The sequence below is a fragment of the Notothenia rossii genome (assembly GCF_949606895.1).
Source record: "Notothenia rossii genome assembly, chromosome: 10".
Classification (NCBI taxonomy): Eukaryota; Metazoa; Chordata; class Actinopteri; order Perciformes; family Nototheniidae; genus Notothenia; species Notothenia rossii.
Window position 1 is genome coordinate 43,317,613 of NC_136908.1, and position 26,201 is coordinate 43,343,813.

At 44.8% G+C, this 26,201-nt stretch overlaps 1 long non-coding RNA gene across 1 annotated transcript in view; it reads right to left on the reverse strand.

Moving 5' to 3' along the window:
- Positions 1 to 439: 439 nt before the first annotated feature.
- LOC307022724 overlaps positions 440 to 26,201 on the reverse strand; it is a 46,392-nt gene continuing 20,630 nt past the window's right edge. The window contains exon 3 of the long non-coding RNA XR_013803489.1: positions 440 to 687. This is a non-coding gene — a long non-coding RNA (uncharacterized lncRNA). The remainder of the gene's footprint in view (positions 688 to 26,201) is intronic.

Here is a 26,201-nt window from a genome sequence, read left to right on the forward strand (position 1 = left end):
ATATGTTTTATATTTCCTGTAATTTTTGTTAGGAAAGGACATGCCTGAAAGACACAACATTTTCTCCTTCTCTGAGGGTCAAGAAGAACATCCAAGAGGAAAATTAAAAGCTGATGCTATGAGATTTTAAGACCAGTACACTAAGAAACTACTTTTATTGTAAAAACCGTCAGCTGATCGAATGCACCTATTTCCACATCTACACTCCATCAGCTGATTAGTTCTATTTGCCTCGCTTTATGAGCTTCACATCACTTGTGCCTTGTACCGCAGAGTTTGCAACGTCACAAATAAATGGGGCCAATCTTCAGTCAGATGTGAATGTGTAATCTAACATTTTCAGTAAGAATAATGGACAAAAGGAGTGCAAATAAATACAAATACAATTTATTGAAATGTGAACCAAAACTTAATCAAATGTTTTCAATAAAAAGCACATATGGACAGAAGGTGTAAAACTATTAAATGTATAAGTAAACACATTTAGTCAAATAAAGTGACAGACTAGGCCTGTGCAGTTGGTATCAGCTTTGCCCAGCATGGGCTCCTCCATCAGGCCTGGTCCTCCTCGCTGATGAAAGACCCTCAGTCCTCTCCAAACCAACAGACAGGACGTCCATCACACAGAGGTTTCTCCCTGAAGTCTCTGCAGTTTTCTGGACACCACGCTGTCTCAATCCGTCCACACTGAATATGAGAGGGGGAAAATGAAAATAATAAATGCTTTAGACAATAAGAAACATAACATTGAAAGCAACTTAATTGAAATAAAATGATCATTTGTTTATTAGTAATTTTTTTATTTTTTTTTATTGGTTTTTCAGTTGAGTTACACTTAAAGTTCAGGGTAATCAACTGTTAAAAACATACTGTTAAACTTTTTTCTCTCCAATACAAAAGTAAAATGGAATATCGTTTTTGATTTCATGATATCAATTATTGACCCAAATAATCGAGATTATGATTTTTGCCATAATCGAGCAGCCCTATCAAAAAGTGCATTTTGCATGATAGGTCCCCTTTTAAAGAAGGCGCTGCAGCATGGTTAAATCCTTCAAATACTCAGATATCTATGTTTGTCCAATCTTGACCCAAGAACTGAACCACAGTAACACTTCAACAAGTGACAACATCATTAGTACTGCCTAGGTCAGGGATGACATGTTCACTGATGAATGATTTGAATATGCACAATTTCTGCTAGTACAGACTGAACTGTTGACATTGAATTGCTGTCACTGTCATATTCCATCCATCCTTTTCTTAACAACCATAGCTAAAGGTGTGTCAGAATGTGCTGCTAGAGTGCGGGGTGTACTCCCCCTCAGTGGTGACGGTCAGGTACACACAGTGTGACCATAGAGCGTGGGGGGGAGCCTTGTTGGTGCTGCAGCCCTCAAGACAAACTCAAAGGACAGGAAACACAGAAGGAGGGGGCAGCATAAGAAGCCATTTAATATGCTGTTTGAAAGCCGTCTCCCCCTCCCCTGGAATCAGTCTCCTTTTGTTGTTGGCAGAACTCCATGTGTCCACGGGCCATAATAACATTACACTAAAAACAGGTTTCCTGAAGCCACCAGAGCGGAGGTCTCAGAAAACCTTTCTCTGTTCAGAACGGTTTGAGCTCAGTGAATGCACTTCCCTCACTCTGAGGCCTGGGTCCATCTACACCAGCTCCCTCATCCACAAACACTCTGTATGGCAACTATCCTCTTATTATATCTCATGAATAATTTAGAGGAACTGCTTTGTCTCCAACACACAACTGTCGTTGTGTAGCTGTGCAATAAATCATCTTTCCGAGTTAATTCATGCTAATGCTGTGCTGCTGTTGTTCAGGTAAGATGGTGTCTGGACAAACTTAAGATGCATCCACATCTGATCTGATGGATTACTTCATTCCACAAACAAATATGATTGAATATATTCCTTTTTATGTTTTTTTATCATGTGAGTTTAGGATACACAGCAAGGTTCATTTTAAGGAACAGGTACAAGTTTTTTATGTTACTTACAGATACCTTACAAACCTTATAAACATGCAGGGGCGCCGCCAGGGATTTTGGGTCTTGGTTACTTAAACATTTTTTTCTTAATGTTCTAAAATTGTTTGGGCCCCTGTCAGTCACGGGCCCTGAGAATCATCCTAACTTTTCACCCCCTTACGGCGCCCCTGTAAACATTTAATGTTTGTATTCGACTTACAACTGTAGTAGGACGTACAGTAAGTGTACATAACAATACAAAAAAACCCTGTTAGTTTCTCTGTGAGACTGTCCTTGGACACAGCTTTGCAAGTATCAGCAATCAACACGTGGATGTTTCGCATGTCACCTCATTGTGGCAGGATCAAAATGTCTGGTTACCATTACTCTTCTTGTCAATCCACCTCAGTATATTTCATTCAGGACCATAGTGGTAAATCAACTGGCTGTACACTACCTGCCCTCACCAGACTAGCCTGGCTTATTACCAGTGGTGAACCGTCAGGGCCTTCAAGTTATTCAGAGAATACCCTGGAACACTCAGAAAAAATAAACAAAATATCGATTTAATTATATGAATAAAATGTATATAAAATGAATAAATGCGGCGGCGGGGGGTGTGTGTGTGTGTCTACAGAAGGTCCAGTTGTGATAGACACGGTTCGCCACTGCTTATTACACTTAAAACCAGTTGTATCACCTTTAAAGGAAAATCACAGTGTATTACTAATTAGGTGTTCTCTTTATGAATTGTAAAATTGTATAGACTACTTCTTTATTTATATTTAAAAACAAAACTGAGCAGACTGGTGATATTAAAGAGGCCCTATTCTTCCTTTTGTGGTGTGTGGTGTATGTATACAATATGTACATAGTTTAAAAAGTAAAATAAAAAGTTTTTAATTGTAAGTAAAGGATGTTTTTGATCCTTTGCTGTGATTTGCTGTGTTTGTTGTGCGCTTTGATTTGCTGTGTGCTGTGATTGTGTGATAAAACAATGAAAATGATTTCTATTTCTCTTGAGTTTTATTTTCTACTATAAGTGTCTTGCTTCCATCCTCTGAGGGTGTACTCAAGAACAACCAGAGCCGTTCACAGTGTGAAACTCTTTTATTACAACCACATTTACAGTGGTGGAAAATGTATTCTGATTGATAACTATAGTGTAGTACTTCACTAAAACTCCACTTAAATGAGAAGTTAAAGTAGTTGGTGTTGGGGAACAATGGTAAATCTTGTCTACAGTGCACATGCAGCTCACATCCCGGTACAACATCTGTCCAGGAGAGGTTTTCAGAATCTGGTGTATTCTCATTGTTGAGGGGACTTGGGGGATGCTTTCTGGCATGTTCTTTATTGCCATGACAATGGACTCTTCAGTTACATAGAACAGTTTAATAATGGTGCCTGTGTTTACCAAGGCCTCAAACAGACCCATTGCATTGTTAATTTCACAGCCATGGCTCACCAAACGGTCTGCACTCCTTTTCAAAACACCTCCCACACCATCCGGCGCCCCTTTGCCATGGCTGGCCTCAAAACTATTCCATGTCCCAGCTTGGAATTCTTTTTTGTGGAGTAGGGAGGTAAAGAGGTAAAAGTTCCCCCTCAGGCGGTACTGTTTACAAGGTCCGTTGCTGAGAAAATTGACCACTGTGACAGCTGGGAAGCCATCCCTAATGTAGGACAAAATAGGGCTTAGATGTTCCCATATGGCTGGGGGACCCTTCAGTCGTGATAATGAGATGGTACTGAAGCACAAGGGCTCAGCATTTGATCCTACATATAAAACTCCAGTGTGCAGTATCGCTTGCTCATGAGATGCACCAAAGTGCACTGCCTGGATCTCTGATGCATATTTACATGTATAATTCTCAGAGAAGTCAACATGTATGATACATTCGTTCTCTGACATATTCCTCTTCAGTTCTTTGTACTGTTGTCGGATGTTGAATGTATGGTGTTTACATTTCACAAGCATGGTAGTGAAGAGGTTGATGAGGTCATTGAGTGTCATCTCGACCATTTTCTTTACATTGCATTTACATGAATGTATATTTAAACATGGGCGTCACAGCCATTATAGAGAGGCAAAGTCCCTCCCTTTCCGGGGGACCTCCATGGGACCTTATTTCAGAAATAGTATGTATTGAAGTCAATGGAGAGAAAAAGATTATCTTTCGATCCCGTTTGAATTGTGCCACAAATGACACATCACTATCAGCACGAGGGAAGTTCCATCATCCTGGAAGGGGGCCACGGTGACACCGATCTTTAAATCTGGGGATAAGGCAATGATGTCCAATTATAGACCCATCAGCATCCTCTCCTGTGTCTCTAAGGTAGCTGAGAAATGGGTGTCAAAACTAATCACCAAACATTTAGACAAAGGTTTCGCTCCACTCCATCCAATGCAGTTTGGTTTTCTTGCTCACCACTCCACTGAGACAGCTAACTGTGTCTTTGTGGAAAAGGTTAAATGTATGTTGGACACAAACCCATATGTGGGTGCTGTCTTCCTTGATCTCAGGAAGGCTTTTGACACGGTTGACCACCAAGTGCTCCTTACAAAGCTGACTCATTTCTATTTTTCGGCAGTTTCTATACATTGGTTTAAGTCTAACTTATCTAACAGACAACAGTGTGTTTTGGTCAATGTTGCCAAACAGCCCTACCTTGTCAACCCGGTTGGGGTTCCATTCTTGGACCATTACTGTTTTCACTGTACATAAATGACTTGCCTAATGTATGTCCTGAGTTGAATGTGCAAATGTATGCCGATGATGCGGTCATCTTTGTACACGGGAAGAACACTGAAATTATCTCATCTTATCTCTCAAAAGCCTTGGACAAGGACAACTGGCTGAACAACATTTGCTTAGAGCTAAACGTAAAAAAACAGTATGCATGATGTTCACTAAACGACCCGTTAAAATCGAATGATCCAACGTGTTTTAAACGGAGCAGAAATATAACTAGTCACCCAGTTCAAGTCTCTTGGAGTCATATTGGACTCGAACTTGACTTTTAAGAAACATATTAAGAAAGTATCCAATACCATTAAATTCAACTTGCAACATTTTAAATAAATTAGACGTTTCTTAACTGTCAATGCTGCAAAGTCATACCTCCACTTCTATCCCACATTGAATACTGTTTTACAAACTGGTCATTAGCTTGTGCCACAAACCTGAAACCAATAGAACAGCTGTACAAGAGAGCTATCAAGGTTTTTGACAGAAAGCCAAATTCATATCACCACTTGGAAAACACAATTTGTTAAGTTTTGATAATTTTAAAGTTCCCATTTCATGGCCATTTCCACTGATCATAATTCCATTGTTGAGGTCTACTAGAATATATTTATATTGTGCAATTTTCCAAAATCACTTTGGTTTCTCATAAAGCATCTCTGTGAACTACGTGTATTCACTGAATTTCACTCTCTGCCTTTAACGGCTCGTTGTAGCTCCAATAGCTCCAGCCCCCACCCTCCCTGTGAGCACAGTGTGCTCTGATTGGTTGGTTCACGTTGTGAATCGCGCTGAGCTCCGTGGAGGTGTGGTTTCCTTGTTTAGCGATACGCAGCCAAACACAGCCAAACTCACCCTGAGCACACACAAAGTCACAGCCGAAGGAAAAACAATAAGTGTGGCTTGATATTGAGTAAGAAAAAGGTTGTTAAACGCTGTGAGAATGGGTCTGCAGAGAGAATTTTGCCGCGATCCCAACTGTCTGTTATCAGCCTGCAGCCAGGGAGGAGAGATCAGCAGAGCTGCATGCACTGAGTGTGTGTGTGAGGTAGTCCGTGGATTGGTCAATTTGGACCAATCAGCGGGGGCTTAACGTAACGGCTCCGTGGACGTAACGTAACGGCTCCACGGATTGGTCCATTTGGTTCCGGGTAACGCATGACATCATGAGTTACCCGGAAGAATCAATGGACAGTGACGTATCTCCAACGAGGCGTTTTGGGGAGGTATTTTCTGTGTTAGAGTTTTACTCGCTACAGAGTGTACTTTGAGGGTTTTGACTCTGCAGACCGCTTACATGCATAAAAACCTTCATAACAAACAAGGGGACGGGTAATAACCGCAAAAGCATGACATGGGACCTTTAAGTCTTTTAAAAGTATGTGTTATTTTAATAAATGTTTACATGGACTGGCCCCCCCTCGCTTAAGGGAATTCATCCACAAAAAAACACACTGGACTGCACTAGGTCAGAAACCAGAGGAGACTGTGCGGTCCACCATAGACGGACCACTTTTGGACAAAATGTCCTCTAGAATAGAATAGAATAGAATAGTTTAATGTCATTATACATGTACAATGAGATAAATGCTTCTCCCTTTCAAGGGTGCCATCAAAACAAAAACAAAACATCACAACATAAGACAACAAAATACACACAGCATACATACTTAGGAATAAGGGATAAAGGAATAAAGAATAAAGTGCAGTAATTATTTCCAGGAGTATAAAAATAAAATCTGTAATGTAATAAATAATAATAATAATAATAGTGTGTATTTATCCATCCATCCATCCATCTTCTCCCGCTTATCCGTGGTCGGGTCGCGGAGGTAGCAGTTCCAGCAGAGAGCCCCAAACTTTCTTTTCCCTGGCCACATCAACCAGCTCTGACTGGGGGATCCCAAGGCGCTCCCAGGCCAGAGAAGAGATATAATCCCTCCATCTGGTTCTAGGTCTACCCCTTGGTCTCTTCCCAGCTGGACGTGCCTGGAACACCTCCCTAGGGAGGCGCCCAGGTGGCATCCTAACTAGGTGCCCGAACCACCTCAACTGGCTCCTTTCGACGCGAAGGAGGAGCGGTTCAACTCCGAGTCCCTCCCGGATGACCGAACTTCTCACCTTATCCCTAAGGGAGACACCAGCCACCCTGCGGAGAAAACCCATCTCGGCCGCTTGTACCCGCGGATAGTGTGTATTTATAATAATAATAATAATAATAATTGTAATGATATATATGTATATATGTACATAGTCACATTGATTCACATGTCAGCTGTTAAGAGCAATGATGGCTCTTGGGAAAAAACTGTCTTTGAGTCTGTTTGTTTTGGATTTGATACACCTGTAGCGCCTGCCGGAGGGCAGCAGGTTGAACAGGTGAAAGCCGGGGTATGAGCTGTCCTTGATAATGTTTTTGGCTCTACTGAGGCAGCGGGAGGTGTCCATCAGGGAGGGGGGAGGGCAGCCGATGATCCTCTGTGCTGCTTTTACGACTCTCTGGAGCCTCATCCTGTCGGCCTCAGTGCAGCTGGCGTACCACACTGTGATGCAGTATGTCAGTAGGCTCTCGATGGTAGAGTGGTAGAAGGTCACCAGCAGCTTAGTGGCCAAGTTGTTCTTCCTGAGCACCCTCAGGAAGTGCAGACGCTGCTGGGCCTTCTTGATGACAGCTGTGGTGTTGTCCTTCCAGGAAAGGTTGATGGTGATGAGGACGCCAAGGAACTTGAAGGTGTGGATCCTCTCCACACACTCGCCGTTAATGTCGAGGGGAGCGAGGTCGGTAGTATTCCTCCTGAAGTCTACGATGATTTCTTTGGTTTTGTGGGGTTCAGTGCCAGGTTGTTCACTGAACACCACGCTGAGAGCTTCAGTACCTCACTCCTGTAGGCCGACTCGTCTCCTCCTGAGATGAGCCCCACCACAGTGGTGTCGTCAGCAAACTTGACGATGATGTTCTCTGGGTGGGCTGGACTGCAGTCGTGGGTGTAGAGCGACTACAGGAGAGGGCTCAGCACACAGCCCTGAGGAGAGCCGGTGCTGAGATTGCGGGTGGAGGAGTGATGGGGGCCAAGTCTCACACGCTGGGGGCGGTTAGTGAGGAAATCTTTGATCCAGATACAGGTGGGTGGGGGAAAGCCTAGGTTTGACAGTTTGCAAACTAGAATGTCCGGGATGATTGTGTTGAACGCTGAGCTGTAGTCAATAAAGAGCAATCTGACATAGCTCCCACGATGCTCCAGGTGGCTCAGTGCACCCCACCCACCAGTGGGTGGGGAGGAAGGCAGGCCTTTATGTGATGTAACACCAGACTCTCAAAACACTTCATGATCACAGGTGTGAGTGCAATGGGGCGGTAGTCATTAAGGCTGTCTGTGGTGGCTTTCTTAGGAACAGGAATGATAGTGGCAGTTTTAAGGCAAGGTGAGATAACAGCGAGTTTCAGGGAGAGATTAAAAATGCTGGTGAAGACCTGTGAGAGCTGGTTGGCACACGCTCTGAGCACCTTCCCAGGTACTCCATCTGGACCAGCAGCCTTCCTGGGGTTCACTGCTTTGAGCACACGTCTCACATCATGCTCCTCCACAGTGAGTGGCGGGGTGCTGGAGGCGGTTGGGGGCAGGGGTGGAGTTGCTGATTGCTGCTGTGGTGTCTCGAAGGGAGTAAAGAAGCAGTCCAGTTCCTCTGCTAGCGACACGCTTGAGTCCCCAGTTGCCGTGTCTCACCCCCTGTAGTTGGTAATGTTTTTAATGCCCTGCCACACCTGCCTAGGGTTGTTGCTTGTGAGGTGGTCCTCAATCCTTGTTTTGTAGTCTGTCTTGGCTTTTGTGATTCCTCTCCTCAGGTCGGCTCGAGCAGCACTGTAGAGAGCTCTGTCCCCTCACCTGAAGGCTGGGTCACGGGCCTTGAGCAGCATGCGGACCCGGCCAGTCATCCGATGTTACTGCTTTGGGAAAACCCTGATGCTTTTTTATCATAGTGACGTTGTCGATACAGTATTTAATGTAGGACAGTACCGTCTCTGTGTAGGCTGCCAGGTCCTGGTGTTGGTGATCAAATACATCCCACTGGGTGTGTTAAAGGCAGCTCATTGTGGAATAGCCTCCCAACTGATATAATTGATTGTCCCACTCTCAATAGTTTTAAAGGTCAACTCAAAGAATGGTTGAGAAACATACGTTAAATGCACTTTAACGGAGCCTACACACGGCGGCGTGCGTTGCCGCTTCAACGCTTCTGCCCATTCACTTTGAATGGGGTGACGTCACGATTTGCCGAACTGCATTGTGGGAGCAAAGCGTAGCTTCTCTCGCGGTGCTCGCTGCAAAAGTAGAGCAATGTTCTACTTTTGCCGCCTCGACGGAGGCGTCAGCCAATCGAATCATATGCCAGTACAAGCTCTAGCCAAACAAACCGCGTGCTTGTGTGTCAGATTCATGTGATTGGTTGTTAGTCAAGTTTCAGCCCCCCCCCGCCGGCAAGCGACAACGCACGCCGCCGTGTGTACTGTAGGAGCCGTAACACAGGGGTATCTCCTCTTGCACTTTAGGTAGCTCTTGTATCTTCTCTTGCACTCTATATATCTCGTTGCTGCCATATTGTATTACCATGTCATAAATACTTGTGTATGCTGCTCTTGCTCTTTTTGCATATCATGTATTTTGTTTTTGCTATGTTTGTAAAATGTAATTTTCTTGAATGTTTTGTGAGGGACTGCGGATGGAAATTAGCTCAAAGCTAAATCTGGCACTGTTACGCTTGACACATTTTAATGTTTGAAGTGTTCATTACTGTGTATTGTCCCTGTCAAATAAACGATTAAATAAAAATGAATATCCGGCACTAAACTGTTTTATTGTAGAGATCACTTACAGTATCTTCTTGATATTTTATATTTCTATCATTGACCTTCTACTTTCCCCCTGTTTTTTATGTACTCTTAATATATATTTTCATCAAATACAACATATTCAACAAAAAAATCCAATAACGTGCTTTAACCACTAGGTTAAAGCGGGTTGAAAAACGGCCAAGTTTAAAGTGTTAACACAACAAATTATAATTTGTATTACTAGTGTAGGACACTGATGTATGTATACCATCTGAAGATGTGTAGTTTTATTCATGTTTTCACAATTGTTCAGGATATTGCCATATTATTTGACATGTTTTACTTCTACACATTAATATCTGATTTGTAAAAAATCACTGACAGAAAGGTATATCCGTCATTTAATGCTAAGCTATTGAAATTCTGAATCCATAGATGTGTCTCCCATCACCCAAAAACCCTCACTATTCTCTCAAGTCAGTATTTACATTCTTTAATTAAAAGAAAATCAATAATATCTTTAAAAACGACAAGTCCCTGTCTATTAGCTGTACCTATCTACCAATTGGATTAATTGGTCAGCCGAAATAGTATTGGTACTGCAAGGAGACTGACCGTTGAGCGGCCCGACCAAGCAAGGAGGCAGAGGCAGAGAGTTCAAATATAACCCGGTGTGGGCATTTATTTCTCATGTGCACATAGTCACCAGCCTCAATATGACTGTCCTCCCTGAACACAGTCAGCAGCCACAAAGATCTCCCACACACTACCTGTCCACTGACAGGGAAAACAGAGCCTAAATACACACACCAGTGTTTCCCCTAGGATGGAGTCATAGCAGCGGTGCTAAGACACGTGTGCCCAGCATAATGTGAGCGCGGACCGTGTGGAATTTTTTAGTGTGTGCACGTGCGAAGTGCGCCCTGCCAATTTGTTTCTATGTGTCTGCCAGCACAAGAAATGCTCGTCTTGAGGCCTAGTACCAGGGCCAGTTCTAGAGAATTTTCTGCTCTAGGCGAGATTTTAGGCGAGATTTTATATATAAAGAATAAATGAAAAATCTCTACTAAAGACAATACACTACAAAAACAGAAACTTATTGACATAATATATGTCAAAATGGCTTCAAATCTATTCAGTAATGTATGAACATATTTGAATTGGGGGGTGGACGTCACATCCTCTAGGGGGGTCCGGGGTATGCATTTTAAAGTAAAATGCTTCAATCTGGTGCACTTTGAGCACACAATTACTAGAGACCTGGGGCCTCATTTATAAAGCGATATAGGCTCAAAAAATGGCGTACGACAGTTTCTACGCAATGTTTGCGATTTATAAAATACTAACTTGACGGGAAAACGTGCGGTCCTCCACGCAAACTCTAACCCATGCGTACGCACTAAGCAAGCACAAAAACGGGAGAGACGAGAAACTGCGACACCGTTGGCAGAAGGAAGAATGGAGAAATATGTGGAAATAATACCATAAATAAAATGTTACCTCTCATTTATCATATATGAAGAATTCATTTTCAAACATTGATTAAAGCCAATCTTAAAATGATTTAACAAACAAGTGTGCAACTCGATTTTGACAGAATAACAACTGGTGACTTCTAGAATTGTGTGAGTAACATTCTGTTTTTAGACTTCTCTGTTTCAGTGTGTGTACTCTGTATAAATGCTTTGTAGTTGATCTGACTGAAATTGTCATTTTAAATCTCAAAACCGCTACAGTATCTGTCAGGCAGAAACTTGGGACAAGTAATTTGACTGAAACCTTAAAACTGAACTAACTGACTGCTAGGGTTAAACTTTGATTTAAACAATACTAAGAGCTTTATTGAGTAGGTGTAACTGTATTAAGGGTTGAACTCATAACTTTATAACTTAGGGTTTAATGTAATTGGAAAACCATTGTGACACTGAAAATACAATAACAACTCAGGAAGAAGCCAGTCTAGATTTCCTTTTGAGGGCCACCAGCTGCAGAGAGTTAACTAATTAAAGGGGCGTGGCCCCACAGCTGTGAGAACTCAGCAATCAGGAGTCCATTTTAGGCAGCACTTTCCTGGAGCGTCAGACAGACGAAGACATCAGAGTCCTGTTGGAGTCTAAGACTGACAAAGACATTAGAGTCCTGTTGGAGTCACGAGGGAGGCAAATCCTACTTTGATTGAGCTAAGTATCTCTATTTTATTTAGTTTTCTAGCCCCTCATGCTATAATCATGTGTATTTTCTCCATTCCTGTTTATGTGTCTTCCCGCAATTATCACTGGCCCCGTGTATCTCCTAATCGATATAACCGGCCTGCTCTCGTCTATCCCACATGCTCCACTGAGATCCAACATCTAGTTTCAGGTGGCCTGTGGAACTGCCAGTCAGCTGTTCCTAAGGCTGACTTCATTTCTGGCTTCCCTGCAGTCTCTGGATTTCCTTGCTCTCACTGAGACCTGGATTACTCCATCCAACACATCCACCCCAGCAGCTCTCTCCACAGCATATTCCTTCACCCACACACCCAGACCCTCTGGCAGAGGAGGTGGCACTGGTCTCCTGCTCTCTCCCAACTGGAGCTTCTCTTCAAGCTACCTAACTTCACTCCTTCCACCTTTAAATTCCATGCCGTCACAGTAACCCATCCTATACAATTAACCATTGTTGTTCTCTACCGTCCACCAGGCGCCTTGGGGGACTTCTTGGAGGAATTAGATAATCTCCTCTCACACATCCCTGAAACTGGCCCTCCCGCTGTACTTCTCATAGACTTCAACCTCCAGACAGGGAAGATAGCTGAACTAACATCTCTTTTAACCGCCTTTGCTTTCTCACTGTCTCCATCCCCACCAACTCATAATGCTGGCAATGTCCTTGATCTCATATTCTCAAGGAACTGCACTACTTCTAACCTCACTGTAAACCCGCTTCACACATCCGATCACTTCTTAATTTCATTCTTTTTACCCCTTTCCAAACATAACTAACTAATCTCTTCTCATCCTGCACCTGTCCGCCGCAACCTTCGTTCCCTCACCCACTCTACCTTTGCCTCATCGGTGCTCTCAGCCCTCCCTTCCTCTGACTCGTTCCAACTCCTGCCTCCAAACTCTGCTGCAGAAACTCTCCTCTCTACTCTCTCATCCTCTCTGGACTCTCTCTGTCCTCTCACATCTCGGCAGGCTCGTCAGTCCCCTCCGGCTCCCTGGCTAAATGACGCACTGCGTGCTAATAGAACCATCCTTCGGGCAGCGGAGCGGAATGGTGGAAATCCAAACACCATGACGACCTCCTAACCTATCAGGCTCTCCTCTCCTCTTTCTCTGCTTCCATCTCTCAGGAAAAAAGGACTTTCTTTCAAGATAAGATCCAATCTTCCTATTCCAATCCCAAAAAACTATTTTCCATCTTCTCCACCCTCTTGGACCCCCCCAAAGCCCCTTCCCCCTCCTCCCTTCTGTCAAGCGACTTTGTTAACCACTTTGAAAAAAAGGTTGATGATATTCGCTCTTCTTTTTCTGACTCACCTTTACTCACCGCTGGGTCACCAGACCCTCCCTTCACCCACACACTGACCTCCTTCTCCCCTCTCTCTCCAAGTGAGGTTCTTACCCTCATTACCTCTGCCCGTCCGACCACCTGTCTTCTGGACCCTATCCCCTCAAACCTCCTTCAGACTATCGCTCCTGATATTCTACCGTTTCTCACCCATTTCATCAACACTTCTCTAACTTCTGGTCACTTTCCAAACACTCTCAAGGAGGCACAAGTAAACCCTCTCCTAAAGAAACCCACTCTCAACCCGTCTGATGTTATAAACTACAGGCCTGTCTCTCTCTTCCCGTTCCTGTCTAAAATACTTGAACGCGCTGTCTTTAAACAACTCTCCTGTTATCTCCATCAGAACAACCTTCTGGATCCGCACCAGTCTGGTTTCAAGACAGGTCACTCAACAGAAACTGCCCTCCTTGCTGTCACTGAGGAACTGCACACGGCTAAAGCAGCCTCCCTCTCCTCTGTCATCATCCTTTTGGACCTGTCTGTTGCATTCGACACGGTGAATCCTCAGATCCTCCTTCGCACTCTCCAAGAACTTGGAGGTTCAGGCTCTGCACTTTCCCTCCTCACCTCATACCTCAAAGACTGCACCTACAGGGTAACTTGGAGAGGGTCAGAGTCTGACCCATATCAATTAACTACAGGGGTCCCTCAGGGCTCTGTTCCTGGCCCCCTCCTCTTCTCCTTGTACACAAACTCGCTCGGATCAGTCATTAGCCCGCATGGCTCATACCACTGCTACGCTGACGACACCCAATTAATTCTGTCCTTTCCCCGCTCAGAGACCCAGGTCGTCGCACGCATCTCTGCTTGTCTAGCTGACATCTCTCAGTGGATGTCTGCTCACCACCTCAAGCTCAACCTTGACAAGACTGAACTGCTTTTCCTTCCGGGAAAAGATTGTCCCACTCTTGACCTAACAATCAACATCGGCACCTCGATTGTTTCCCCGACTCAGACTGCAAGGGATCTAGGTGTGACCCTAGATAACAAACTGTCCTTCACTGCAAATATAGCTGCTACAACCCGCTGCTGCAGATACACTCTTTACAACATCAGGAGGATACGTCCCCAGCTGACCCAGAAAGCGACGCAGGTTCTGGTCCAGGCTTTCGTCATCTCACGCCTAGACTACTGCAACTCCCTCCTGGCTGGTCTGCCTGCATGTGCAATCTGACCTCTGCAGCTCATCCAGAATGCAGCGGCTTGTTTGGTCTTCAACCTTCCTAAATTCTCCCACACCACGCCGCTCCTCCGCTCCCTTCCCTGGCTTCCGGTAACTGCTAGAATCCACTTCAAGACACTGGTAGTTGCGTACCATGCTGCGAATGGATCTGGCCCTTCCTACATCCAGGACATGGTTAAACCGTACACCCCAGCATGTGCACTGCATCAGCCAAACAGCTCGCTGCCCCCGCACTGCGAGGGGGACCCAAGTTCCCATCAGCAAAAACACGTGGGTTTGCTATCCTGGCTCCAAAATGGTGGAATAAGCTCCCCATTGACATCAGGACAGCAGAAAGCTTACACATCTTCCGGCGCAGACTGAAAACTCATCTCTTTCGACTCCACTTCGAGCGATAGAACTATTGACAAAGCACTTGTATACTAATAAAGGACTGGCTTATCTAAAGCCAGTTGAGTAGCACTTGAAATGTTTTAGCTCTATGAAACCTGATTATTTGATACTTATATGATTCTGTTTTCTTCAAGTTTGTAATTTGTTGGTCGAACGCACTTATTGTAAGTCGCTTTGGATAAAAGCGTCAGCTAAATGTAATGTAATGTATTGTAATGTTTGAGACTCCTCAGTGCACACAAAAACATAACTGGGAGAAATAAATAAATACGGATATGTTACTTAAAACCACCTCGAATATGTTGTGTTAATGTTATGAAATGTTTTCTCATAAATGATGCGGTAAGCAGGAGGACAGAATTACGTCTAAACTGACGCCGTTTTGCATTTCTATAGGTTGTAGATACGAGCATGGTTTTATATATGTTTAATACATGTTTAATCACGTTGTATGCCGTTTACCAAGACTTGATAAGTCGCTCGTAAAATACAGGAGGTATAGAAACTAAGAACACCATATGTGGTAAATTGTACAGCTAATATAACACAACACATTAGTTGTATTTCCTTTAACTGGTGGATATAGAGTTGCTGTGGAGGGGGGAGGGGGGGGTTGAGATGCACAGGCTGCAGTGCGCTGCGCCCAGCTGATCGACAGCTGGGACACAAACCACCAAATACAAAAACATAATTCAGATCCAGTCGTCATGACTCCACTCCGGAGGGATTCCCCAATCATTTCTTACAGTTTCTCATCAAGGGGGGGTCTCCTGTCCCCGGTACAAACACACTGCCTGAGGAAGGCTATGTGTATTTTTTTGTCATTAACCTTTTTCGGACCACTTATTTATTTATTTTGGTGATGATCCGACCTCCATGCTGCTACTCTGTTTCAAACTGCATCCGACAAACAATGTTTTATCTCGACCTCCCAAAAATAACCAAAATCTGACACGGTGTGAGATGTTTTTTTAGCTGTTCTGTCGTCATTTCCTGCGATCTTCTCCATGCAGTCAGTCAAAATGAATGAATGAAAGTGCGTTTCTTTGACTCTGTATAGGCAAGTATGGGCGTTACGTGAAGCCCGCAAAAGCTGCAACGCATTTCGAGTCGGTTGTGATTTATAAAGGGAAACCGGCGTAGGAAGTGCCATACGCACTTTCCTCGCCGGTACGCAATGTTTGGTGAATCGGAAAGTGGCGGAACATTTATGGACCTATTTTTCGGATTTCTACTACGTAAGCAACCTTCCCACGTCAATCCTACGCATGGCGTTATACATGAGGCCCCTGATCTAGGGGGTACAACTCTAAACACCCATATGAAAAAGATCGGTTTACATTTTAATAATCAAATAAGTATATGAACATAACCAATAACCTACCATACCTTATTTTATTTTTGTTGTTCATTCATATCTTATTTGACCTAGTTAACATTTATTTATTAAATGCATATTTTTGTATCTCTCCAACTTTAAACAATATTTTTGGTTTGTCCTATAGTATATATTGGAATGATGTCAAACCTGTTTTTATTTATCCTAATAATTATAAAGGAGTGCCTTGGAAATATGTGTACATAATTTGTGGTCAAAACGTTTGAGACCCACTGAGATAACTTAGACTAAAATTAACTATCTAAACACTCAGAGTCCGTTACCTCACTGAGCCTCTCAGTCTGACAGGAGAGCTCTCCTCCACCCTGGTTGTAGAAACATCTACTTCTTATATCCGTTAGCGCAGCTAGCACCAGATTCTAGTAACAACAGCGCCGGTACCGGTGCGCCCTCTCTCTCTCTCTCTCCCTCTCTCGCTCCCACGCTCGCACTTTGGCTGTGAGCTGCGGGCGCCTGATAAGCCAACATCCCCAAATTTCATCACTTGCAGCACCCATCATACAGGGAGAATTGAACGTGTAACCGGGGTGAAAAGGATGTTACATTTACTTAATTATGGATGTTGATACATCAAGGCTGAAGATTAGGATGAGCGCCAATGGTCAAAAATGTTTTTTCCCCTCCCAGAGCTACCAGCGCAGCGCTCCCCAGATCTGGGGTCCTAGGCGACCGCCTATGCCAAAAATCAATGTTAAAATTAAAATGAATGTTTTGAAGGCATAATGTAGCTTAAACATACCGTCAGTTTAAATGCTGTTTTATACTGAAATATCAGAAGTTCTCGCGCACAATGTCTGATGTAAAGCTTTTTTTCTGAAAAACCTTCATCTCCGGTTAGCATTTAGCATGTGGCTAATATTCCTTTCCCTATAGAGGTGAATTTCGAAGTGAAATGACATGGAGTGATGCACACCGAAACCTATTGATTTTAACACTACAACTATAGACGACGAGATATTATTATTGCTGAATATTAAAATGAAGGTACAGTTTATTTTTAATAAGTTTTGTTTACAGATGTGGGTAGCATATGACAACATCCGGAACTACCGGAAATGATAACTGGCGTGAAGTATTTCCTGTATTTTTGGAGTATTGATTACAGCGTTTAAAATGTATTAAATGAAAAGTCATGAAAGACAATATGAGGAGGAAAGGCGTGTTTAGCTATATATTGAATGTACAATGTCTGAATCCTCTGTTATGCGCAACAAGGGACATTAAAGAACTGGAGGGCCGGCCCCCAGCAGCGCCAACCGGCCCACAGGGATGAGCCAGCAGAGGATATTTAACAGCTGGAGGAGGGTTTCTGGCCCTCTTCCATTCGCTCTTAGAGCCCGATAACACAGCTGTTTTTCTCACTGAACAATATTCTGCTTGTAACATTACCGCGCCTTTTTTAATTAAAGTACCCATTTGAACCTTCTCAGAGACTCCATCAGTCTCCTTTTTTAAAGCTTCTCTCCTGGACGCGAGAATAACGAACAAAGTTATCAGTACCGAGAACCGGTTCCAACATTTAGATTCCAACGGCATCATTTAGACACGTGAATTTCGGTTCCGCTTTTCGATGCCTGAGGAAATGTTTCTCGCCGCTCTCCGTAGCCTACTGTATGACTGCGGCGGGGCGGGAAATATAGCGTTGTACCTTCACTTCCTACAGCGTAACCTGAGACCAGGGCCGGCCCGTCGCACCGGCGTTATAGATGTTCGCCTAGGGCGCCAGATCTGTGGAGGCGCTGCGCTGACAGCTCTGGGAGAAAAAAAAGATGTTTTGACCGTTGGCGCTGTTGGAGCACCACCTCTGCTCCGTGCCGTCCCTTGATGGCTGGTTCACAAAAGAAGGACCTCAAAGCACCAGGATAAGGGTCAAACAATTATCTGTTTTAAATGGTAAAAAAACAACAATACAAGTTACAGAGTACTCTGGACTCCCAGCTCTACTGCCGTGCGATACAGATATCGGGATCAGCCAGTCAGAAACAGGGGGCATCGTGCATGAATAAACATCAGTATACATAGACAGATTTGGGGGCAGAGTTGTGTCGGTTGCTCCGCCCCCCCCCAAATCTCTAATTGGTCGATTTCACTCCTAAGCGAATCAGAGAGTCCGTGGGGAGGAGTTGTGTCGGTTGCTCACTCCCCTAGGTGTTCTTACTGATTGGATTCACTTCTGGTCGGGCCCAATACAGCGAATCAGAGTTCTGGGAAAAGTATTTTACTTCTGAACAGAGCGTGAGAGCTTCGGAAGTAAACAAGGACAGAGTCAATCTTTATCTTGCACCTGAATTCACTCCTTTACTTTCCCAAGGAATATTTCACACAAACTATTCTTTCCCAGACAATCAAACATTGTACACAGATATATTGGTGCCTGAGATTATATTGGTCCCAGAAAGAACCTTGAAAAGAATATTTGTGTGTGCTACTGGTTTCACCAACTAATCGACTAGTCGACTACCTTTACCACTAGTCGGCGCTGTAGGCCCTAGTCAACTAGTCGTGAACAAAATGGAGGTAAACGAGGTGCTGCAAAATGCTCCAAAAAACGTCCGACATTCATATGTATGGCAGTACTTCAACGAAGATGTAACCAACTCCACAGTGAAGTGTTAGTTGTGTACAGCTGTACTGAAGTACAACAAAAATACATCTGCTATGCGCAACCATCTTAAAATGAAACACCCGCTGCCGACAGCTAGCACTAGCAGTAATGCTAGCACCAGTGAGCAACGGCCGCCGTCAGCACTGGACAGAGACAGACGAGCATTATTGATTTTTCCAAGCGCCCCGTTACGGACAAAAGAAGACAGCAGATAACAGACTTGCTTATCAACTTTGTCGTCAAGGATGTTCGACCACTTTCTGCCCTTTCCGGAGAAGGCTTCAGGGACATTATGAAGTTTTTCGAGCCAGGCTATAAGTTCCTGTAACATGCTACACTTTAGAGCAACATCATGCTTCAGTAAAACACTGTGAAATCGAGGATTGCCAATGAGATGAAAGATAAAAGTGTCTCACTAACCACTGATCTGTGGACATCTTGCACCATGGATCCATACATCACCATAACTGCCCACTACATCACAGACACCCTATATATTCAAGCTGTTGTCTCGCCTGCTGGCAGAATCCATCCCGATCACGGCATGCATGCTAGATCCACGATTTAAGCATCTGAAGTTCCTTCCAGACGATGTCAGAGAGGAAGCCCAGGCGCGCCTGACTCAATTAGTGTGTGAAGACGGAGAGGTGGAACAGCCGGGAGCTACAGGTAAATAGAGTTGAACTAGCGATAATTGTTTCACAAAAAAGTCCTACTTAAACCGGCCAAATTGTAAAACAATGTGTTTATCATTAATGTGGTTCATTTTTGCTGTAGGTGAAGAGGAGATCGCAGACAACGTTGGAGTGGAGCTGGCGGAAGCAAGTTGCAAAAAGGCGAGACTGGAGAGTGACTTTGAACAGCTGTTTGGAGCTCATTTCGAGAGCAGCAGCAAGAAAAAACGGGTCAACAGTGATGCTGATGATGAGCTACGGGATTACTGCCAGCGGACACCACATATCCCCACAATGGATAACCCACTGGAGTGGTGGGCAGAAAACGCGCACCGATTCCCCCGTTTAGCCAAGCATTCGAGGAGCTACCTGGCTATTCCAGCCACAAGCACCCCGAGTGAGAGGGTTTTTTCCCTGGCAGGCCACACTGTCACCCGACAGCGGTAAAGCCTCCTTCCCTCACATGTTGATGTGTTGGTGTTCCTCAACGCAAACCAAAAATCTGGAAAGGTGGACGTTATCGTGGAGGACAGCGAGTAAAGTGTTGCGCAATGCGCACTGGATTTACGTGGCATTTATGTAAACAGTTTTTTGCTGTAGATTTTGGTGAGTCCAGTTACTGTTTGTTATTTACTCAGCCATGTAACACAAATAAAAATGCAGTAATTAATGTAACTGTATGAGTTCCAATATAAAATACAGTTTTACATCTCTCTTTGTGTGTCTTTATTATGACGAAACGACTAGTCGACTGCTATTTTGAAAAATATGTCGACTAGTAAATATTGGTAGTTGTGAAAGCCCTAGTGTGTGCTGGTATCTGGGTCAGTGAGTGTAAGTGAGAAGGTTATATATACAGTGGGGCAAAAAAGTATTTAGTCCCCAATTGTGCAATTTCTCCCACTTAAAAAGATGAGAGAGGCCTGTAATTTTCATCCTAGGTATACCTCAACTATGAGAGACAAAATGAGAAGAAAAGAAATCCAGAAAATCACATTGTCTGTTTTCTAAAGAATTTATTTGCAAATTATGGTGGAAAATAAGTATTTGGTCAATAACCAAAGGTAATCTCAATACTTTTTTATATACCCTTTGTTGGCAATGACAGAAGTCAAACGTTTTCTGTAAGTCTTAACAAGGTTTCGCGAGATGATTACAAAATAAAAATGGAAAATTAAAAAAAAAAAATTATAAAAAAAAATTGATTATTTTTTTTCATAATTTTTAATAATTATTAATAATAACGTTTGCATAGACATTTTCAGGGGCGGACTAGCCATCTGTATAATTTGACAATCCACTAGCGCAGTGTTTCTCAAACTTTTTCATACCAAGGAACACTTAACCAATAACAAACGCTCATGGACCACCTAACTCCACAAATATCCAAAAACAATAGGCCTGCTTACCCATTCCAACAGTATATAACAAATTACAGCCTAATAATGACAGCTTAACCTTCTCTATATTGCCTCGTTCACACATTAAATCAACAATACAAATACAGATTGCATTTAGTTCAAATGCGATTTAAAATCCTCTCAGGTTTTACACCTCTTATTATGAAATGTAGACTACATTTATGATGTAGTATTATTTTAAACACAAGTTTATGTCCGAGCCAACAGACTCACAGATTGTTGGCTAATGAGAGATATGCAAAATACACCGCATGTAGTACGACACAAACGTCCGCTGTGGATTTTCAAAACAAAATACAATAAAACTATGGTCGCAGGCCCAAGTTTAACTCTCTGAGGCCTGCATGGTCTGCCTACAAAACGAAAATAAAAAAACGTTTATGCAGCCCCAACAACAGCCTCTGATCATCAACAGACTTCATGCAATGCTTCATCAGATGCATATATTAGATAATAATCTCTATCTCACTCCTAACACATCTAAATCTACTTTCAGCATGGATAAATGTTCATAAAATACATCCATTGTTTGTTCTATATGCTTCTTGAAATCCTAAAAAACACATCGTTTTTCTAGAACAGATTACAAATCGCCTGAAAAGGGTACAAACAACCCGACGGCAGAAATACGTCTCTGGGCGGGCATTTGATTTACCAGGGCGGGCCCACCCCGAAACTTACATTTCCCAGGAAATATGAATTGTCAACGGGGGGGGGGGGGTGAGGGAGGCGCTCGTGAATAGTTTTTACGGAAACAGAGGGGTTTTAGGTTGCCATAAGGCTGTTGACGGTCTTATTATAGGCTGCATCCATTGGTTGGTTTTGTGGCACATTTGTAACGCTGTGCCAACTTGGGCAAGCATGCAGGCAAACTTGAGGAGCGCACACAGGGTGTAGTGAGGTTGAGCGATGGAGAGAAAGGGAGAGAGAGAGATTGAGCGAGGCAGATAGCGTGTGCAGCGGTCTGCTTGCGCACAGAGCCGGAGTTTGTGAGAGAGACGGCTTGAGAGTCAATTTCTCTTCAAAATATAATTGATTGCCAGCCTCCCTTGTCCCTGGCAAATCAGTTACGTTGGTAACGTAACTGATTTCTTCTAATGTGCCTGCCTGCATCTGGCGCTGAGTTGCCATATTCCTTTCATGAACCACTTCCTGATATCCATTGTTGCAGATAAATATAAATGATAATAGCCAAACTAACCTAGCAAGAGTAAACTGACAGGCTGCTGTGCCGCATGTCACTCAAAAACCCACACGACTCAACCCAGCGAAAAACCAGTCTCGCGCGCACCCTTTCATTCAGAATTTCATAGCAAAATAAAACAATTATATTAAACTAATCTTTCAACATAGTTTAAAACAAAAATAAATATTAGGACAGAGCCCTACAAATAACAACCATAAACATAATAATAAAAACAATTAAAATGTTGTATTCAGCCCTGATTAAAACTATCTTCCCCCCCCCCCCCGTCGCCAGTCTCTGGCACTGTTATTTTGGGGGTCGCGGGCTGAAAAGTTTGGGAATCCCTTCTCTAGAGCATGGATGTTTTGGGGCTGTCGCTGGGCAACACGGACTATCAACTCCCTCCAAAGATTTTCTATGGGGTTGAGATCTGGAGACTGGCTAGGCCACTCCAGGACCTTGAAATGCTTCATACGAAGCCACTCCTTCGTTGCCCGGGCGGTGTGTTTGGGATCATTGTCATGCTGAAAGACCCAGCCACGTTTCATCTGCAATGCCCTTGCTGATGGAAGGAGGTTGTCACTCAAAATCTCACGATACATGGCCCCATTCATTCTTTCCTTTACACGGATCAGTCGTCCTGGTCCCTTTGCAGAAAAACAGCCCCTAAGCATGATGTTTCCACCCCCATGTTTCACAGTAGGTACGGTGTTCTTCGGATGCAACTCAGCATTCTTTCTCCTCCAAACACGCCTTGTTGAAATTTTACCAAAAAGTTATATTTTGGTTTCATCTGACCATATGACATTCTCCCAATCCTCTTCTGGATCATCTAAATGCTCTCTAGCAAACTTCAGACGGGCCTGGACATGTACTGGCTTAAGCAGGGGGACACGTCTGGCACTGCAGGATTTGAGTCCCTGCGGCGTAGTGTGTTACTGATGGTAGCCTTTGTTACTTTGGTCCCAGCTCTCTGCAGGTCATTGACTAGGTTCTTGTGATCATTTTGACCCCACTGGGTGAGATCTTGCGTGGAGCCCCAGATCGAGGGAGATTATCAGTGGTCTTGTATGTCTTCCATTTTCTAATAATTGCTCCCACAGTTGATTTCTTCACACCAAGCTGCTTACCTATTGCAGATTCAGTCTTCCCAGCCTGGTGAAGGTCTACAATTGTGTTTCTGGTGTCCTTTGACAGCTCTTTGGTCTTGGCCATAGTGGAGTTTGGAGTGTGACTGTTTGAGGTTGTGGACAGGTGTCTTCTATACTGATAACGAGTTCAAACAGGTGCCATTAATACAGTTAACAAGTGGAGAGACAGAGGAGGCCCTTAAAGAAGAATTAACAGGTCTGTGAGAGCCATAAATCTTATTTCTTTGTAGGTGACCAAATACTTATTTTCCACCATAATTTGCAAATAAATTCTTTAAAAATCAGACAATGTGATTTTCTGGATTTTTTTTTCCTCATTTTGTCTCTCATAGTTGAGGTATACCTAGGATGAAAATTACAGGCCTCTCATCTTTTTAAGTGGGAGAACTTGCACAATTGGTGGCTGACTAAATACTTTTTTGCCCCACTGTATATAGGATTACTTGAAAACAGTCCCAAATAATACATGTTCACTTTAATACAGTTTACAACAATATCTGTTGACTTTAGTGCTCATCCTAATTTTCGGCCTTGATGTAACAACATTCATAATTAAGTACATTTAACACCCTTTTCATCCCAGTTACACTTTTCATTTGCCCTGTACGATAAGCGCTGTAAGTGATGAAAATGGGGGATGTTGGCTTATCTGGCACCCGCAGCTCACAACCAAAGTGCGAGTGAGCATGGGAGCGAGCGAGGGAGAAAGGGAGGGTGCACCGGTACCAGCGCTGTTGTTATTAGCATCTAGTGCTAGCTGCTCTAACGGATATTAGAAGAAGATCTTTCTACAATAATGTGAAGGGAGAGTCCTCTCCAGTCAGACTGAGAGGCTGATAACTACAGCTCAGTGAGGTAAAGGACTCTGAGTGTCACGATCTGTCTGTGTTGTGTTTTTTCTTGTCTAGATCTGTCTTTTGTTTTCTGTCTGCGTTGTGTTTTGTCTTGTTTAGATCTTTCCTTGGTTTCCTGTCTGTGTGTGTTCTCTCCTACCTGTTCCCTCCGACCTGTTTACTTGATTGTGTTTCGTTGATTAGTCTTGTGTGTATTTAAGTTCTGTTTTTGCTGTCTGTCATTGTTGGTTTCATGTTTATCTGTGACTGTGTTCACATGGTAGTGTTCTGTTTGTCCGCGTTAAACCTTGAAATAAAGGTATTTTCTCTGTTCAATCTGCATTTGGGTCCTGCCTGTTTCACTCACTCCAACAGAAGAAACCAACCAAGGATGGGCCCAGCAGATCCTTTTGAGCTGTAATTACTCAGTTTTTCCTTTTCTTTGGCTGGCTGCTCTGATAAGTGGAGGGTAGCATCCGGAGTTCAGCAACGAGAGGCTGCTCAGGCTGAGGCGCACCAGATGGCTATGGAGAAACCAGGTTTAGTGAAATTCTTACCTGGCTGGATTTTGGACTTCCTCTCGGTGTGTGATTCCCGGCCTGCTAGCCCCAGGCATGCTAGCTCCCTGCCTCCCAATTCCCAACCTGACACCATACGCCTCTGTGTGTTCCGTCTGGAGTCAACATCTGCTTCTTCCCCAGTTCCAGCTCCTGTCCAGGAGCCGTTCTCTGGAACTCGTCTGGCTTTTGGAGGTCCACGGAGCCTCCAAAAGGCTCCTAAGAGAGGGAGTCGCAAGTCCAGGCTAGCAGCCCGAGGCCCAAGAGCCACGGTTCCGGCCCCAGTTCTGGCCCCAGCAGCCATGGTTCCAGCCTCAGTCCTGGCCCCAGCAGCCAGGGTTCCGGCCCCAGTTCTGGCCCCAGCAGCCATGGTTCCGGCCCTGGTTCCGGCCCCAGCAGCCATAGTCACTTCTCTAGTCCCTTCTCTAGTCCCTCCTCTAGTCCCTTCTCTAGTCCCCTTTCTAGTCCCTTTTCTAGACCCCTTTCTAGTCCCTCCTCTAGTCCTTTCTCTAGTTCCCTCTCAAGTTCCCGCTCAAGTTCCCTCTCGAGCCCCCTCTCCAGTTCCCTCTAGAGCCCCCTCTCAAGTCACCTCTCGAGTCCCTCTCAAGTCACCTATTGAGTCTCCTCTCGAGTTCCCTCTCAAGTTCCCTCTCCAGCTCCATCTCAAGTCCCCTCTCCAGTCTCCACTCAAGTCCCTACTCAAGTGCCATTGGAGGTTCCGCTGGGGGTCCTGCCAACTCTATTTCCTGTCCCGTTGGGGGTCCCACCGATAACTCTTCCGCTGGGGGTCCTGCCAACTCCATGTGCTGTCCCGTTGGGGGTCTCGCCGACTACTCTTCTGCCGGGGGTCCTGCCAACCCTATGTCCTGTCCCGTTGGGGGTCCCGCCGACTACTCTTCTGCAGGGGGTCCTGCCAACCCTATGTCCTGTGCCGTTGGAGGTCTCGCCGGCTACTCTTCTACCGGGGGTCCTGCCAACCCCGTTTCCTGTCTTGTTGGGGGTCCCGCCGACTACTCTTCTGCCGGGGGTCCTGCCAACCCTGTGTCCCGTGCCGTTGGAGGCCCCGCCGACTACTCTTCTGCCGGGGGTCCTGCCAACCCTGTGTCCCGTGCCGTTGGAGGCCCCGCCGACTACTCTTCTGCCGGGGGTTCTGCCAACCCTATGTCCCGTGCCGTTGGAGGCCCCGCCGATGATTTTTCTGCGGGGGTCCTGCCAACCCTGTGTCCTGTGCCGTTGGAGGTTCCGCTGGGGGTCATGCCAGCTCCATATCCTGTCCAGTTGGGGGTCCCGCCGACTACTCTTCCGCTGGGGGTCCTGCCAACTCCATGTCCTGTCCCGTTGGGGATCCCACCGACTACTCTTCTGCCGGGGGTCCTGCCAATCCTATGTCCTGTGCCGTTTGAGGTCCCGCCGACAACTCTTCCGCTGGGGGTCCTGCCAACTCCATGTGCTGTCCCGCTGGGGGTCTCGCCGACTACTCTTCTGCCGGGGGTCCACCGCCTGCTTCGCCCTCGAGCCCGGCCCCCTGAGAGCCGCGGTCTTCGCCTTCGAGCCTGGCCCCCCGAGAGCCGCGGTCTTCGCCCTCGAGCCTGGTCCCCTGAGAGCCGCGGTCTTCGCCCTCGAGCCCGGCCCCCTGACTCTTCCTGCCGCTGCCTTCGCCCTCATGCTCGGC